Genomic DNA, 9,382 nt, shown 5'->3' on the forward strand with positions numbered 1-9,382 from the left:
CGGGTCGAGTCGGGTCGGGTCGGGTCGCCTCGTGGCCCCGGTGCGGCCGTTCGCATGGAACCGCTGGGAAGGAGAACCGGAGCCACGGCTGTGCGAGCGTAGAGAGAGGAAATTCACAGCCGGAACCCACACGCTGAAAATTAAAGGCCCCGCAGTGACCTTAGCTGTGTTCCTTGAGTCACGTGCATTTTCAGTTGTGTGGAGATGTGGGAAAAGGGACCGAACGGAGCTCCCGCATTCCTTCACTGGAGGCTGAGGGGAGCCACATGGCAGCCTGCAGGTCCTCACAGGGAGCAGAGGGGCAACACTCAGCTCTGCTGTCTGTGACAGCGACAGGGCCTGAGGGAACGGCATGGAGCTGTCAGGGGAGGTCAGCTGGGGGTCAGGGAAAGGCTGTGCCCCGCAGGGCGGTGGGCATGGAACAGCCTGCCCAGGGCTGTGGGCACAGCCCAAAGCTGCCGGAGATCAGGGAGCGCTGGGACACTGCTGTCAGACATCAGGTTGGGGTTGGGTGATGCTGTGTGGAGCCAGGGCTTGGTTTCAATGGTCCTTGTGGGTCCCCTCCAATGCAGGACATTTTGTGATTTTACAATCTTGTCACTTTCCTCCAGCAGGAATTTTAAGTGTTCATACAGACCTCAGCCATACGACACCACTCAGTTCATGGCTCTGAGGTAATGATACCCTTTACAGAAGAAGCAGCTTTGACAGGCATAAGTAACATCCCTGCACTACTGTGCACATGTAGCATCGTAGGAAACACCTGCAGGGAAAAATGATGTTGTTACAGTACTGAATCTTTCTAACATTTCTGCAGTGGGTTCTGAGCTCCTGTGTAACCAGCAGTCATTTTTTGCATGTGGTGACCGTGACATTTAATAGAAATCACAGGAAGTTTCTGTATGAAATGAATTGCCTCTGCCCACAGCAGTCTGATGCACAGAAGAGACACAGGTGCTACAGACTCCCTTTTTTTCCTTCAAGGTTTTTCATCCACACGCTGACAAAGCCCAGCTTTCCCTGGCTTATGAGATGTGACGATAGCCTGTGGCAGCGTGGTTGTGCTATATTTGTTATGCTGTGCTCCCTGGCATCTCAGGAAGAGAAATCATCAGACTCAGACTCAGGTCCCTTGCATAAGTCCCACTAAGTTCCACAAAGGAGCTCAAAGACAACTCATCTTTCCAATGCGATATAACCAGTTTATGCACAGGGATAAAATCACTCCAGCATGGCAATAGTGCACTGTTTAATGCACTCACAGAATCACCATAACAGACTCTAAGGAATTTCCCTGCTCAAAGGGGGATGCCCTGGCAGGTGCAGAAATGTCATACCCTACTCAGTGCTCTCTTCCTCAGCCAGGCCACTGCTACTGGGACACATCAGAATGGTTTCTGTAGCGAAGTGTTGCCAACAGAGGTACTTCCCATGCCTTAGAGGAGGCTGTGAGCAACTGTTTCAGCTTCTCTGATCTGGGTGTGAAGATGAAGTGGTTCCTGATGAGCTGTGACACAGAAGTGAAAGTCTGCTTTGCCCTTCAGCTGCTCTGTGCTCAACAAAGATGATTGGGCTACCTTACAAGCCAAATCAGCAACAATGCAGTCCAGAGACTGACTGGCTGTAACATTGCTGAACCCTCCTGGTCCCACCCAGTAATCTCTTATTTTCAGTCCTACAACTGACACTCCTTTGAACGGCGATTAATTTTGATGCCAATAAGCATTGGCATTTCAGGATTCACTTGTGCAATTTCATGAACATCATCTAAATTTACATACGGTGCAATGCATTGAAACAGTTCTTCACTCATGCTGGGTTCCAATCATTTTAAATAATTGAGTCACCAAGGCTCTCGATGCATTAACAGTCCCTGAGTGAAACACACTGCAGAAAATCTCAGTATACAAATTACTTGCATTGCTCAATTTAATTGTTTGAAGATGTCAGACTTCCCAGCATGAACCAGCTGAGGAGCTGTGAATAAGTGCTGTGGTCTTCTTACTAGACACATTTCTCTCATGCCAGACTTGCTTTCTGGCATGAGCTTTGCATCGAAAACTAATTGTGTTTCAGGATGATGTTGGTGGAAACGTGTTTAGCAGTTGAACATTTCATGCTATAGCAGCTCCAGAGGGATGTTAGGCAAACATTCTCCTCCCCATCTTCCTATTTATTAAACTCTTGAGTCACACCACTCAAACTCTGCTATGCCTTTTCCGTTTTGCCAGTGCCAATAACAGAACCTTATTACAGAGGAGACTAGTCACTTTTCCTGAACGTTATTGCTGTGTTAAGGTCACACTCCAACTTACGTTAAAAGAACTTCCAAGAAAAAAAAAAAATAAAGTTTGCATATGAGTAATTAGGGCAAATGTACAGAGGGCAAGCTGGTGAGTCAGAAGGTGGCTCAGTGAGGACAGTGCCGGGGATTCGGCTGCAGAACAAATCAACACAAAGATGTGAGATAGGCTCTGTTTGTGGATTCACGTTGCTCTGCTGATGGGTCAAATATTACCATGCTGGGCACTGTGTACATTTGTTCTCAGGACTCTATCACACTCCTGTGTTACTGATTGGCACAACTTCTGTTGATTTCAGTGGGAAAAGATCAGGGTCTGAGCTTTCTCAGATATCTTTCTTCCAAAAAACACTTACAGTTTCTGAGTAGGGGCTTACAGATGGAGGATGAAGACTAAGAGACTAAGGACTCCCTCCATCCCTCCATAGGATGCCACTGCAACATCCCTTTCCACCAGCACTGGCCTCCCTGGTCTTTTGCTTGGCAGTACAGCCCACTACATTCAGGGAGTAATGTTCATAGAGTCAGTAAATGAGAACCATATTACAGTGAAGGGAGCATATTAATCTACTAGTATTTGACACAAAACATGCCATGCCCGTACATTTACTCTACAGGACAATGCTGCAGGATCTGTAAGGCTGTGCAGCCCCTCAGCTCTGCTGCATGCTGTCAGCAATCCAATGTCTGTTGCTGTGACTTCTTATGCTTAACAATGCTAGAATCTGAGATCTCTGACCAGCATCTCCTTTCCCAATAGAAATATGAATTGAAATATGAATGGCATTCAAACCCCAGTGTAATAGCTAATGCTGCTGTTACTCACATACGAAATATTTGATGAAATGGGAGTACGTGATGGCAGTCAGAATTTCTCTTTGGCAACTGTGATTTCCACTGGTCTTTTCTAACTTTTTCCTTCTCTCCCTCTTATGTCTGGATCTTACTCTTCTTTTGGCATTTGCACAATACAATTTTTTTTTAAATATGACCACCTCTTAAGCTCACCTCACTGAACATTAGGCTATTGGGAAATAGTCCCTTTGACTTTGATTTCTGCACAGAAAAGTACACCAGTGTGGATAAAAAGTATTATTTTTATTGCACTATGTGCAATTCGGTGTAATAAGATTTGAGGGAAGGATTTTCTACACATGAAAGGGATCTACCAGACAAAAGCAGAAGGCAAGCAGAAGCTCAGCAGGCTTCACTATGCAGCTTCACCAGTTGCCTACATCCTGCCAACCCCAGGCCACTTCTGAGCAGATACTGCCAATTGTATTGTGGTTTTCCTGAGGTGGACAAAAAAAGGATGGAATTTTTAAAATTATCCTTCCAGAAAATAATGGTTTTGTGTTTGAAGCCCTGAATGAGAGCTCAGTGGGGGGAGCAGATTTGGTTACAAGCTTCCTGTGGGACACTGTACAAATTACTTCAAGAAAGATTTTGGATCTCAGCACTGAAGTTTCTTGCTACACACCAAGCAGAAATGTTCACAGATATATCCCACTGCTCAGGATACTCAGCTGTTGGCTCTGGCCTACATTTGGCATGGTGATGGGACTGGAAAAGTGTAGCCAAAAGTCTGAGGCCAGGCTGCCTACAGTGCAGGTTCTGCTCAAAGAATCACAGAATCGTATCTTAGAATGATTTAGGTTAGAATGGTTAAAATGGTTTGGGTTAGAAGGGAGCTTTAAGATCATCCAGTTCCAACTCCCCGCTATAGGCATGGACACCTCCCTCTAGCTCAGGTTGCTCACAGCCCCATCCAGCCTGGCCTTGGATGCTTCCAGGGAGGGGGCATCTACAACCTCTCTGGGCAACCATTTCAGTGTCTCACCACTCTCACAGTAAAGAATTTCTTCCTGATATCTAGTCTAAATATACCCTTTTCCCATTTAAAACCATTTGCCCTTTCCCTGTTGCTATCTGCCCTTATAAAAAGTTCCTCCCCAGCCTTTCTGTATGACCCGTTCAGATACTGGAATGCTGCTATAACATCCCCTCAGAGCCTTCTTTTCTCCCGGCTGAAGAGCCCCAGCTCTCTCAACCTGTCCTTGTAGGACATCTTCATGGCCCTCCTCTGGACCCACTCCAACAGCTTGATGTGCTCTTGTGCTGGGGGCTCCAGATCTGGACGCAGTACTCCAGGTGGGATCTCACAAGAGCAGAGTAGAGGGGCAGAATCGCCTCTCTCAATCTGCTGGTCACACTCCTCTTGATGCAACCCAGAATATGGCTGGCTTTCTGGGCTGCAAGTGCACATTGCTGGCTCATGTTGAGTCTTTCATCAACCAACTCCCCCAAATCCTTCTCCTCAGGTCTGCTCTCAAGCCATTCTCCACCCAAACTGTATCTGTGCTTGTGATTGCCTATTACCAATCCATCTTGGTCCCAAGTCCCTCTGAGCACACCAGGCACTGATCCCATGGCCACCTCTTCTGCTCTGTGGCATGGGGACACAAACACATCCATCTGTTCTTGCTCACCCTGCTCACACAGCCAGAGTGCGACTTTCTCACGAGGCTGCTGTGAGCAGTGTGGCACCGGCTGTCATCACACAAACGAGCTGTATTTACTTGTGACCAACGAAGTGCTTTTAACCTACATCCACGAAGCCAGCAGGACACTCCCAATCTGTCAATCAGACCATAATGCCTCATACCTACCAGGCTTGTTTTACTTTCGTCTTTACCTGGCTTCCTTTTTGATGGTATGGTAAACACAAGCAAAATCCTTGAGAGCAGCAGTTGGCAGAGACAGCAAGAACTGTGCTGCAGTCTGCGCATAAGTTATAACACAGAGCAGAGGAAAGATGCATGTCTCAGAAGTGGTTTCAATTTCATGCAGATATCCGACTCTTACAGCCAATTCTGATCAGTAGCAACATTTTAAGAGAGGTTTCTTATTCCATTTTTTTTATCCTTTTTGTCCCTCCTATTGAGTCCTTTGTTATTTTACAGGTTGGACTGCAAGTTTCTCACACAAGACTGAAAAGACTGAAATAAATGCAAGATGAACATGAATAGGCTTCACTTGGAATTAAAATGCAAAAGGGAACAAGCTATTTTGCCTGATAAATACTGGGAACTATTTCAAATTCTGTTTTCTTCCTGTTTTGGCATTACAACACGCTTTTGAGTGATACATGTTTGTTAGATGTTTCTCCTTAACATCTCCCCAACTTGGATCGAGCTGAAACAAACAGGAGCCGAGGTTTTGCTTGTTTGTTTGTTTGTTTTCCTGCAGCACATCAAAAATGCAGTGCAAGCTTTAATGATTGTCTGTTATAACATGCCTTTTGGAGGACGGCAGGCATTTATAGGCGAATGAGGCAATTAATATGTTATTTAGGCATGCAAAGACAAGTTAGAGGCAGATGTCTTTCTTCCTTTGATACAGCAACACAGCATTAAAACAAAGACTTCTTAAATATTTTTGTTTTGTCTATCTGTGTTCACAGGTTGCTTGTTTAAGTCAAAGCTTCAGAAGGTCACCATATTTTCAGGACCAGTAATTTCTGTCTCAAGCTCACTGTCCTGTCAGTTATTTCAGCTAACAAAATGAAAATCAGTATCTCAATCTCTTTAAGGGAATGCTAGTAGTAAACTCAAGAGCTCCCGTGTCTCAGCCTCTACAGAATGGCTTTTATAGAACATCCATTTCTCCTTCAGACTCAGGTACTGCAGAGCCTGGGCTCCAGAGCTGCATGTCTCACTGCACCTTGCTTTGCCCCTAACCAGGTGGGTGGGTGAGGAGAGACGCGTAATGCTTTCTAAATCACAGGGTCAAGGAGCTGCTTGTTGCTCTAGGCAGAAATCAGCACTTTGCCAGCCTGATAACAAGAGAGCTGAGACGCAGCAGATTACAGTTCCTTTAATTTTCTTCCAGTTAATTAAATGATCAATGGCAGCATTGGCTTTCAGCCATGGCAGTGCCAGCTGAAGTGAGCTCTCCAGTTTATGAGAGGCTAATCAATAGGCATCATTTACAGCAGTGATACAGGTTTTTATTTTAAAGCCAAATATCAAAATGCAGAGGCAAAATACTGCTGTTTTTTCACAGCAAACGGGGATCTGCCCCCTAAATATCCTAAGGAAGGTAAGGATGGCACTGTAGTTACAGCTTTAGCTTGGAATGCTTTTTTACTTCTCTGCTTACCATAGACTTCCCTCATGACCACAGACAAAATCCCTAAGCCCACATATGCAAAGACATTTGGGCAACTGAGATAAAAATCAGCCGGACTTGGGTACGTAAATAGCTTGTGGATCTGGGCCTGTGGAAGATAGGCTAAGCTCCCTGTTTACTACGGGATAATAGGTACTTCCCACTGCCACAGCAGGACTGCAGCAACTCAGGTCACATTGGCTAAATTAGAGCAAAGAGAAGGCAGTGACTGAATGCCTGCAAAGGTGTTTCACCACAAGCAGCATCAGAGCACTTTGCTCAGTACCTTCTCCAGCAGTATTAAGTGCTAATAAGGGCTACCCACCTCCATCAGCGACAGCAGAGACTAGTTTAATCTTTGCTTGCTTCCAGCTCTTCCTTGGTTCAAACTGTGTTCCCAGGGACTGTAGGCAGAGACACTACAGACGAAGCAATAAAAGCAGGACTACCAGCACTGGACTGTCAGTGCGCTTCAGCAGGTGGGAAAATTAAAGGAAAACTAGTTGAGGCATAGAATGGACAGGGGCTATTCCTGTGTTGTTAATGAGGAATTCAGCAGTCCTGTCAGGTTATGGTAGGTTGGAGCTAACAAGCGCAGAGGACAGGAAAGCCCTGGGTTCATATGTCAAAAGATGTCATGACAAGATGGAAAGTGTCTGCCAAGGAACTGAGTAAGCAAAATACAGCACCATAATGATTAAGTTCGTGCATCAAATCTCTCGTTGCTATCTGAGATCATATGTTAAGTAACGAAACTGTTTACCAATAAGAGGTAACTTATGAGCGTGGGAAACAAAGATCTCATAGCAGATGGATCCAGATAAGAATGACCACAGACCTCACCATTTTCAGAACCAAATGAAGATGTGTTTATGCTGCCAGTTGTTGCTCAGCATGAGTCTTCAGTGCATGAATGTATTAATGCTCTCAACAGAGAAAATTATATGCAAACTAGTGAAGTTTTCTTTTTCCTGTCTTGGAAAGAAGGAAAAAGGTTAATTCATGGATGTGATTTTCAGTTTAGGCACTGAAGCCATCAGTTCATTGTGAGCAAAATGCCACACCAAAATCTAGACAGCAAAGTCAGAAATGAGTTTCATTTTATCACTGCTTCCTGTCTGCTGCCATTATTTTAAAAAATACTCAGTGGAGTGTACGCAATAGCATCTCTACCACTTATTTATGTTACTAAAACTGCTACACAAAGCTGAGAGGAACTACTGCCAGCAATCTCCCCCAGGTAAAAGCAGCCACGGGCTGAGTACAACAGCTTGTGGATTATTGATAGGACTGGCAGCTGAACATTAAGCCATCTTCTCCCAGAGCAGCAACAGAAGAATCTAATGGACACAACAGGGCTTTCCGGAGAAGGAAGAATCCATTCTGCTGGAGCAGGAACATTTTTGCAGGTTGTAGAATTGAAAACAAACAAACCAAATCAACCCATTAGGTACCGAGATCCATAGAAGAGATCACCAACACGAACAGGACCAGAGATTCACATGCCTGAGTCTTAGCAGCTCCTGGAAACGTCTGTGTAAGTGGTTTGCTGGGCAGGACCATATGCTTTCCAGGCTCCTCTGAGGCTCTCAAGCCCACATGAGTGCCCCTGGCCCTGTGCTTCATGCAGTGCTGCAAAAGGACCAGCACAGCCACACTGCTCCGTCCGTGGGGACAGAAAAATTGGAAACAGCCACAATAACAAAACCCAGGAGAAAAACACTCCCTCTTCCACCAAATGCAGACGAGCAGGCTTGGCTCAGTCAAAAGGTCAGTTCATTGACTTCTTCAAGGTACAGAGCCAGCAACATTCTCAGGAATACAACCCAACTTTCCAAATTATCTGTAACAGATCTGTGCAGTAACCACTAATCTTCCTGGCAGGGATTTTTATGGGCAAAAAGGTCCTCACGTTTTTTTTTTCTCCATCAAGCATGGACAAGTAATACGCATCATATGACTTGAAGACTTTTCCCTTTAAAGAAAACTTGTCTTAAAAAATGGGCTGAAAGTTATTTAAACAAGCTGAAAAATACAAAGGAGCATTGTTTACTTTGCAAAACATAGTTATCTCATGTCCAGGAACCCTCACTAATTTGAAAAGTTTCCACATGATCTCAGAGTTTCTGCAGTATGTGTGAGCCTTCTGCAGCATCTGCTGTATAGGATGGTAAAGAAATCGCTGCCATAGGCCCATGGAAATGGTGATGAAGTTCTGTCTGACAAGTCTGAGATGACACAGCTGAGCAAGTTGTTTAAAATAAATGTGCATATAACTCATGTCCAGAGAGCTGTGGGCATCCCATCCCTGGAGGTGCCAAAGGCCAGACTGCATGGGGCTCTGTACAGCCTGATCTGGTGGGGGGCAACCAGCCCACATCAGGGGTTGGGGCTGGGTGGGCTTTAAGATCCCCTCCAACGTAAACCATTGTATGGTTCTGTGATTCTATGATATGTGTTCTCACTTGAAAAACTCTGCTCCACACACACAGCCCAGCTGCTGGTCTCAGAGCTGTGGCCCATGCTAGACACAGGGAGGTGTCCTGGCACTGGATGTGTCCAGAAGTGCTGGTTGTCAGAGAAATCAGGCCGTGCTTCTGCAGCCTCATAGGAGGGGAATGAGGAAAATGGTTTTTCCTGGAGTTAGCCAACACCCCTGACCAGAGAAAGTCAATCTCATTGATTATTATCTCTCCTTCTGGTGGCCCTCTCTAATCTTTTCTACTGGGGAAACTCCTCCCAAATGCCTCATTGCTAAACAGCAATTAAAGCATGAGGACATGAGCAACACTGTGTTACAAAATGGCTCACAGGCCACAGAGGACTGCCAGGCCTGGCTATGATAGTGCACTCTGCCTTTTCTGACTGCTTTCAGGAGCCAAGAACATCCATCACTCATCAGAGACCCCA

The sequence above is a fragment of the Meleagris gallopavo genome, chromosome 5 (genome assembly GCF_000146605.3).
Source record: "Meleagris gallopavo isolate NT-WF06-2002-E0010 breed Aviagen turkey brand Nicholas breeding stock chromosome 5, Turkey_5.1, whole genome shotgun sequence".
Taxonomy (NCBI): Eukaryota; Metazoa; Chordata; class Aves; order Galliformes; family Phasianidae; genus Meleagris; species Meleagris gallopavo.